At 29.9% G+C, this 9,765-nt stretch overlaps 1 long non-coding RNA gene across 1 annotated transcript; it reads left to right on the plus strand.

The window, feature by feature from the left end:
• The first annotated feature begins 1,459 nt into the window (after positions 1-1,459).
• LOC107917636 (uncharacterized) lies at positions 1,460-9,346 on the plus strand. The gene is made up of 7 exons (XR_001689775.2): positions 1,460-1,651; positions 2,417-2,483; positions 2,860-2,914; positions 3,130-3,188; positions 8,646-8,786; positions 8,880-9,117; positions 9,198-9,346. It is a non-coding gene; the product is annotated as an uncharacterized lncRNA (long non-coding RNA).
• The last annotated feature ends 419 nt before the right edge of the window (positions 9,347-9,765 follow it).

Consider the following 9,765-nt stretch of genomic DNA (forward strand, 5'->3'; position numbering starts at 1 on the left):
GAATTTTGATAAAAATGACAAAAAATCAATTTATTTTAGGGTTTAAGTAAGCAATAATATTCTTCTTTAATAACTTTTGTACCTTGTAATATATATTTTTAAGGTTTAGGGTTTATGGTTTTAAGGTTTAGGTAAGCAATAAGATTCTTTTTTAAATGCTTTTGTACCTTGTAATATATATAGGGTTTATGGTTATAAATGATTTAGGGTGTAAGGGTTTAAGGTTTCAGGTTTTAGGTTTATGGTTTAGGGTTTAAATTTTAAGGTTTGAGTTTTGATGTTTGAGGTTTAAGGTTTAGGCTTCAAGGTTTAGCCTTTAAGGTTTAGGGTATAAGATTATAGGGTTAGAGTATTATGGTTTTAAGGTAAGGAGTTTTGATAAAAATGAGAAAAAATCAAATTATTTTAGGGTTTAAAAAAGCAATAAGAATTACTTATGGATTTAGGGTGCATAGAATTAGGGATTATGGTTTAGAATTTAGGGTTTAAGGTTTAGGGTTTAGTCTATAGGGTTTAGGGGTAAAATTTGATAAGTTGAATTTTTTCAAAATTGATTTCGATAAATTCTATTAGCTACACAAAAAATTAAACTCGTAGATACAAACTCTTTGTAATAAGGAAGTTTGGTTTTATTTTTTTTAAATTATTTTCGTACACAATTATAAAATTTTACAAATTAAATATATTGTTTGAAACAAAAAAAAACTTAATTTAAAGGAATTTATGAAATAATTAAACTATGAAAATTTGTGTCTAAATCAAAGGCATTAGTGGCGTTTTTGACTAAAGCGCCACAAAAAACATTTAACTTTAAATGAAATGGCACCGTTTTAGTTTTGCATTAGCGACGCAATGTAAAAAATACCACTAAAAATATGGGAAATTGAATTAAAACACCGTCATTTTAAGTGGCGCGGTAGTGGACTTAGCGGTGCATATTAAAAAACACCGCAAAATATGAGAAATTGAATCAAAACGACATCGTTTTAAGTGTCGGGTAGTGGAATTAGCAGCGCCAGGTCATAAACACCGCAATAGATCAGCATTAACAGCGTTTATTAAAAAACGCTGCTAAAAATACGAGAAATTGAATGAAAATGACGTCGTTTTAAGTGGCAGGGTAGTGGAATTAGCGACGCTTATTAAAAAACTCCATTAAAAATATGAGAAATTGAATGAAAACGACGTCGTTTTATGTGGAGGGGTAGTGGAATTAGTTGTGCTAGGTTATAAACGCCGCAATAGATCAGAAATAGCGGTGCGTTTTAAAAAATGCCACAAAAAAATTAATTAAATGAAAACGACGTCGTTTTGTTATTTTGTAGAATTAGCAGCGCTAGGTTAGAAACGCAGCAAAAAATCAGTATTACTGGCGCTTCTTTAAAAACGCCACAAACCTCATTTTGTTTATACCAAAACTGCGTCGTTTTGGTTTCATCTGTTTTATCCCAATGCACTCCCCCGATACTTGTTAGTTTTCCCTTAAGCAAAATTTCCCCAATTCCCTTTATTCCTCCCAAATCCCTAAATTTTCCCTAAATCTAAATCCCAACTGATCTGCTGCTGAAGACGCTGACCCTACCACTGCTGCATCGCCCTCGACTAACCCCTCTGCTACGTCGCCGTCGGTCTCTGCTGTCGCAGCCAATTGGTAAATGTCACTCCTCTGTCGACGCTTTCTGTTGTTTATTTTAATGGAAACCCAGGGAACGCAGATTTCTGTTGTTAAGGCTTTCTGTTGCTAAGCTTTTGATTTGTTTACTTTTTGGTAAAGGGAAAGAATTCAAACCCTCCATTAATGTCAGTAGTCACAACACACGGCCACAGGAATTATAGGGTTTTCTGTTTTTGGTTTTTAGTATTACCAAGAACCTCCTGTTTAATGATCAAATTATCATTTTTGTGCTATGGATTTTTAGTTTTTATGTGTATATGTACACAGAAGCACACACATTTAGATTGAATTGGTTTTCAGTTCACAAAATTAGAAACATAAATTATTCAAACTAAACTAAAATTAGGATTTTTATTTTAGTTTTGATATCTGAATTTGTTTTGCTTGTATGGATAATAGATTTGGATTGATCTTACATATTTAATTTTTGAATTATTATTTTGTTAAGCCAATTTTTTTTTATCTTCAAATGCATTTTGGATGGCAATTCCTAAAATGGGGTCGTTCAAGTTTCTTAAACTGAGTTTCTTTGTTGCTGCATCGATGGTTGAATCTTGTGTTTGATTCTATTTATTGTGGTTGAAATAGTTGTTCTATTTATTGTGAGGTATCACTTCTCTGCCATTGTGTTTGATTTCATTCACTTAAAGATGGCTGAATCTTGTTGAGGTCCTCCATGGATACTTGGTTGTTTTCTAGAGAATTACTAGTATATTTAACTTCTTGTTTCTTGATGAGCAGTTGGATGGCTAGAGATTGAAACCATGCCATGTTGGTAACTTAGTACTGAAAAACTTAACTGCAAATCGTAAGCACAACTTCCTTTTGTTTTGGTTTTCTAGTTTTAATTTTATATATGAAATTTATATTTGATTATAAGTAACTAACAACATTATCGATATAATATGTACATAAAAAATTATATAAATTCAATATGAAAATAAATAAATGTATTTATTAATTTAAATATATATATAGTTGAATCAAAATTAAATTTATAATCCAACTTATTGTACAAAATTAATTGACATGAATTTATATATAAATTTGGTTTTTATCCTTAAATTAAATAATTTATAGCTTTTGGTTTGGAAAATTCATTAATGATCATGTTTTTAATTCTTATTTAATTCTTGTTTATCCTTGGATTATTTTTTAATTTCATGGCTGTTCATTAATTGCAGGTGTAATTTAATTTGCTGGAATCGACTCTACCATCCAATTTACAATTTCTAAGAGGTATGTATATTTAATTTGCTAAATCTTTATTTGATGTCTCTCCATTGTATGTATAGTTAAAATTCATAGTTCATAAATTCAGAAATAACATATAGAAAAAAATTTTCATTTTTGTGCCAACAAGTCTATTGATTCTTTTCTAAGTTTGCTCAAAGTGAAATTCCTATATGACTACTGAATTTTGACTGTTGAATGCCATGTGCTTTGATCTTTAGGTGCACTATCTATTGAAAGAACTTGTAAGGAAGCTGATTGCTGAAACACACGATCTCAGGTTTTTATTTTTTCTATATTATATTGATTACGATTTATATATATTTACTGTTTGGAGTTAAATCTGTTTGGACCAAATGATAGTAGTTAAATCTGTTTGGAGTTTTATTTTGCTATTTGCTACTAATTTCTTAATCAAGTTGCATGCAAAATGCTTATTTTACCTTACAAAATACTATGTTATAATATTTGTAACTAAAATTAATATTATATTTGTGTCTAAAATTAATATTATATTATAAAACACTGTTTATATAATGTTTTTTTTAACAAAACTATTTATCCAATGTTGTCTCTTATTGTAGGGGACATTTTAAATTATAGTTATTTCATTTAATTTCATTTTATATTATAAAATTGAGTTTCACCTCCTCCTACAATTATTCCAAATATTTCAATCTTATCAATAGCAACATTTAATTAAAATTAGGTTTCCTGAATGTACATAATCATAATATATAAAGTTTTGATTGACTCATAGGTTAGTTTTCATTTAGTTCATCTTAAAATATTATTGTAGTGACTGATTATAATAAAACTTACGCTAGACATGTGTAAAGATCATGTACTTTTATTATTAATTTTAAAACGTCAAGATTTTTTTTAAAATACCATCGACTTTGGCCGGCGTTGATCATCGTTGCACAAATTTTATTTTGAATTTTAATATACTTTTTTTTAAATTCAAATTCTTCTATAGAAATTATATTTTTTTGCAATTTTTTAAAAAATATTTCAGTTTTTCTAGAAATTTTTTTCAATTTTTTATTATGGGTCTATTATTTTGAATTCTTAGAATGCTTGATATAGTTGGGGTGTTTCGCAAATAAAATAAAATTTATTACATATTTCTAGAATATATATTTTTTTAATTTGAGGTTTTTTCTTGTAATTTTTTTAAAATTTAACTATTTTTTCTATTTTTATAAATATTTGAAGTTTTTATATACTATTTTGACTTTTCAAAATTTACATTTATATATTTTTGAAATTTTTAAAAAATATACATTTATTTGAATTATTTATATGTTATATTTTAATTTTTTAATCAATATAATTTACATAATATAAAAAAAAGAAAGTGATGTGATTCATTTTAATAGCTTCATGTGCTAATTTTTTTTCCTAATCGTATGGATTAAAATATATAATGAAATGATAGTTTAAGTATTAAAAAAATTAAAATTAAAATAAATATTAAAATAAAAGAAGTGTTATTATTTTTGTAAAATAAATATTAAAATAAAAGAAGTGTTATTATTTTTGTAAAAAAGTAAATTTAATTCATAAAAATATATATAAATTCAAAACATATTATAACCAAAACACAAATATATATCTAAATTTCATAACTTACGTAACTTACATAATTTAAATAAATTTAATTTAATCTAATAATTTCCTTAAAAGTATATAGTCTAAAGTTTAAATTTCATAACTTACATAATTTACATACCTCACATACCTCACATAACTTACATAACTCACATAACTTACATAACTTACATAATACATAAATAGAAATCATATCATATCATAATTTACATAACTTAATTATCCTTATAAATAAACAATTTACTCGTGTAATTTATTGTCAAGTTTAGACTTAAAGAACTACGAAATGGATAGGAGTTGGATGAAATTGTCAAGGGTAAGCAACGACTATCGAAATGGAGTACAAACTTTTCTATTGCATTTCAAAATGCAAGCCAAGAGAATATGATTCTTTGCCCATGTAAGAAGTGTGGCAACATCAATTGGAATTTTCGTGAAGTTGTCTACGAACATCTAATTGTTGATGGCTTTATTCGGGGGTATAAAAATTGGATTTTCCATGGAGAGTGTACACCTAATAGAACCTCTTCAACGATTAATTTAGCTTATCCTTATAGTGCTTACCATCAGTCTGTTAGAGAAGATGACATGGAAGGTATGTTGCGGGATACATTTAATATGCGCAGTCATGGTTTGCAATCGTTTTCACCTGACTTTGTTGCATTCGATGATTGTAATCTTGGTGGAAATACTTTTACCGAAACGGGAAGAAGTGTACCTGATAAAAAGCCAAATGAATAAGTGGCGAGGTTCTACACGTTACTTAATGAAATGAACGAAGAACTTTATGAGGGATCAAAATTTTTCAAAAATGTCCTTCTGCATTCGTCTTTTTCACTTAAAATGTTTGGGAGGGTGGACCGGAAACTCTTTGACAATGCTATTAGAGTTTTTGAGAGATATGTTTTCGTTTTCAAAAATCTCTCATTCATGCAAAGATATGAAGAAACTGATTAAAGATTTAGGTCTTGGGTACAACAAAATTCATAGTTGCCCAAATGACTGTATGTTGTATTGGGGTGATTGGAAAAACCAACAGTCTTGTCACGTTTGCGGTAAATCTCGTTGGATGAATATAAATATAGAAGATGTGAATGAGGATGAATATAAGGCACAGTCAAGAAAGAAGCCAATAAAGATTTTTCAATATTTTCCGCTAATACCAATGCTTCAAATGCTTTTCATGTTGTCAAAGACAGTCGAGTCTATGACGTGGCATCATGATCAATGAAATGATGGATTATTAAGGCATCCTGCGGATTCTTTAGCTTGGAAATAATTTGACAGTAAATTTCCAAGCTTTGCAAGTGATCCTTGGAGTGTGAGGCTTGGGCTAGCATCTGATGGATTTAATCCTTATAAAATCATGAGCACTTCGTACAGTACTTGGCCTGTAGTGCTTATTCCTTACAATTTGCCTCCATGGCTTTGCATGAAACAATCTTCTTTTATCTTATTTATGATTATCCCTAGAGAGAAATGTCCTAAAAATGATATTGATATTTATTTGCAGCCATTTATTGAAGAGTTAAAACAGTATTTGGCGGGTGTTGAGACATATGATGTATTGAGAAATGAGAACTTTTATTTACGTGCAGCTTTGTTGTGGACTATTAATGATTTCCCGGCTTATGCCAATTTATCTGGTTGGAGTACTAGAGGATGTTATGCTTGTCCTTGTTGTGCTGCGCAAACATGTTCGAAGTGGTTATATAATGGAAGAAGTTCTCTTATATGGGGCATCGTCGGTGGTTAGATGGAAATTATAGATTTAGATTTCAGAGGACTTTATTTGATGGTATTAAAGAGTTCAGATAAGCTCTTCAGCAGATCATTGGATCTGAAATCTTGTTTATGTTAAAAGATATCAATTTCAGTTATGGGAAGATAAATCAACCATCCAACACGCAAACAAAGATAAGATCGAGGGATGAATCTGATGATGAATTTGATGAAGAGGATCATCTTAATGAGGCAAACTTGTGGAAAAAAAGGAGTATTTTTTTTGAGTTGCCTTATTGGGAGCATCACATTTTACGACACAATCTTGATGTCATGCATATTGAGAAGAATGTTTGCTAGAACATAATTGGGACAATTTTGAATGTCGATAGAAAATCGAAAGGTAATCTTCAGAGTCGACTTGATTTAGTTAACATGGGAATTCGACGTGATCTTCATCCCCAAGCACTTCCGAATGGGAAATATCGGTTGCCGCCTTCTTTTTTTGCAATGTCGAAGAAAAAAAAAGAAGTTTTCTACATGGTGTTGAAGGATATAAAGGTCCCAGATGCTTATGCATCAAATATATCTCGATGTGTGAGTCTTAAAGATCAAAGACTATATTCCTTAAAATCACATGATTATCACATCTTGATGCAAGACTTACTGCCAATTGCTTTATAGTGTTGTATGTCAAAAAAGGTGACGTCCTGTATAATTGAACTATCCAATATAATGAAAGCTATTTATGACAAAGTTTTGAATGTTGAAGAACTAGATAAAGTACAAGATCGAGCCATGCAATTTGGAGAAGATCTTTCCACCTTCCTTCTTCACTATTATGGTGCACTTGCTAATCCATCTTCCTCGTGAAGCAATAATTGGTGGACCTGTTTTCTATTGATGGATGTATCCTATAAAAATGTGCTAATTTATTTGTAAGGTATTTATTCATTCACCTCTATACCTTTAGTTACAACTTTTGATAATGTTGTATATCGTGTTTAGGTTCCTATGCAAATTGAAGTCTTATTGTCGTAATAAGCGTTATCCAGAAGGATCAATTGCTGAAGGTTACTTGGCAGAGGAGTGTATGACTTTCTGTTCTAGATATTTAGAAGATGTTGAAACAAGACTGAATAGACCAAGTAGAAATGCTAGGATCACTGATCATAACTTGGCCGAAACTTATTTATTTCAAAGTTATGGAGAACCAATCAGTAAAGTTGAAATTACAAAATTAGATGATAGATCTTGGATACAAGCACATCGATATGTTCTTTTTTACCATGATTCAATTGAACCATTACGCAAGTAAGTTATAGAATTTGATAAATATTCATCTTTTTAATTTGTTTATCCTCTAACCAATTAAACCTCTTTTTAACATAGTGAGTAGAAACAAATCTTGAGATCTCGTTCACACTCCCGAAGATTACAACATCGAGAGATTAATAAGTTATTCACAGATTCTTTTCATGAATGGTTAAGCCAAATGGTATGCAACTGAAGATAATAAGTTACATATAATCGTGATATTTTGTATCAAATAATAATGTTTTCTCATAACATTTATAATTACTCAATTTACTTTCGATTCAATAGGTTTGGAGTGGGAAAGACATCAATGACAAGGTTAAATGGCTTTCCCAAGGTCCGAATAGAGTGGTAAAAAGATATAGTGCCTTCATCATCAATGGATTCAGATTTCATACAAAATATCGTGAGAGATTGAAGAGAACTCAAAATTGTGGAATTGTTGTTAATTCTTCAATTACAAGTTATGCTAATGCTAGGGACAGTAATCCTGTTGAGGGAAATGTGGAGTATTATGGACTTCTTACAGACATTATTGAGTTGGATTACTATGGAAAATGGAAAGTTGTCTTATTTTGATGTGATTGGACTGATGTTAATACTGCTCGCGGAATTAAAAAAGATTAATTTGGTTTTACAATGGTGAATTTCTCTCGCTTGATTCACACTGGACATCAATTGATAGACGAGTCGTATATATATTCTTCTTAAATGAAACAAGCTTTTTATTCAAAAGATCCAACTGATGAGGGTTGGTACGTTGTACTCCGAAACACCCCTAAAGACTTGTTTGACATGGGCAATGAAAGTAGAGATGACATCGTCGAAAGATCAAAAACTTTGTCTTTTCCAGAACAAAACTTAAATGAAAATATCTCTAGTACTAGTACACAATTTCAATGGGTTCGCCAGGATGTAGATGAAAAGATTTACGAATTATGATGTAGTAAGATTTTACGATTTTTTAATTATATATAATATTATAATTTAAATCTTAGTCTTGTTAAATATTTTAACTATTTTATATGTACTATTATTGTTGTAATTAGTTACTAAAATTTCAACTATTTTATGTGTATTGCAGAAAAAGTGCCTAGAAGAAGTTTACGAGATCTAAGTATTGTTCATAATACTCCAAATTTGGAAGAAAAAAATAGTGAACAACAGACTGTTATTGGATCTATGAATGTTCCGGAAACACCTAACGAGCCTGGAGAAAATCAAAGTAATGTTAAATTTAATTTACATGCGTGTTGACTTTTATTATTGATTTCTTTTTCAAATTCTTATTTATAATATACCATTTTTCAATTAAAAGTTGTGGGACGCGTAGAGGTCGAGGACGTACGCTACTTAAAGATTTATACGAGTTAAATCATGTCGAGCGTGTTAGAGTATCTAGAAACAATCTTGGTTAGCTTGTTGGATCGGAAGCTCGACTTTTAGTAGGATATTTGGGCATTATAGCACGAAATGCCAATATGTTGCCTATCAACTACGAATCATGGCATCAAATGCCTGATAGTAACGAAAATCAAGCTCTCGATAATATTAAGGTAACAAAACATGAATGTAATTTATAATACTTTGGTTTAAGTTTCATTTATATTTACTTTCTAAACTTGTGTTTTTTAAGAGAGATTTGCTTTAGAGGTCTCGGATACTTATATCAAGAAATCATTGGGAAAAAATGGAGAGATCATAAAAGCACTTTAAAAAAAAGAATATTTTAAGAAAGATATAAGCCTCGAAGAGAAATTGCGAAATGTCCCACCAAGAATGCTGAGGTACCAATGGGAAGATGCGGTTAGATTCTGGAATTCAAAGAAAGGAGAGGTATTATATACTTGCAAACTCTTATAATTATTTCAGTTTATAGTATTTACTATATACATAATAATAATTTCATAATGTAGGACCGCGAGCGAGTTGGAACAAGCAGCAGGCAAAAATAAAAATTCACGTACACAGTAGGGTCGAAAAGTTTTGCTTGTGTAGCTGAGGTCGAGGTATTTTGAATTTATTAATTGTGTCATATATTAATTACTTTCTATTAAATAATATTTTTACTACTATATTGTAGGAACTCTCGTCTGGTAAAAAAATTGGACGCTTTCAGCTTTTTGATATTATAGGAAGAAAGATGGATCTCTAATGACTTCTGAAGCTGGAGAAATTATGATATATTTACTTAATAAAATTTT

This window comes from Gossypium hirsutum, chromosome A01 (genome assembly GCF_007990345.1).
Source record: "Gossypium hirsutum isolate 1008001.06 chromosome A01, Gossypium_hirsutum_v2.1, whole genome shotgun sequence".
Classification (NCBI taxonomy): domain Eukaryota; kingdom Viridiplantae; phylum Streptophyta; class Magnoliopsida; order Malvales; family Malvaceae; genus Gossypium; species Gossypium hirsutum.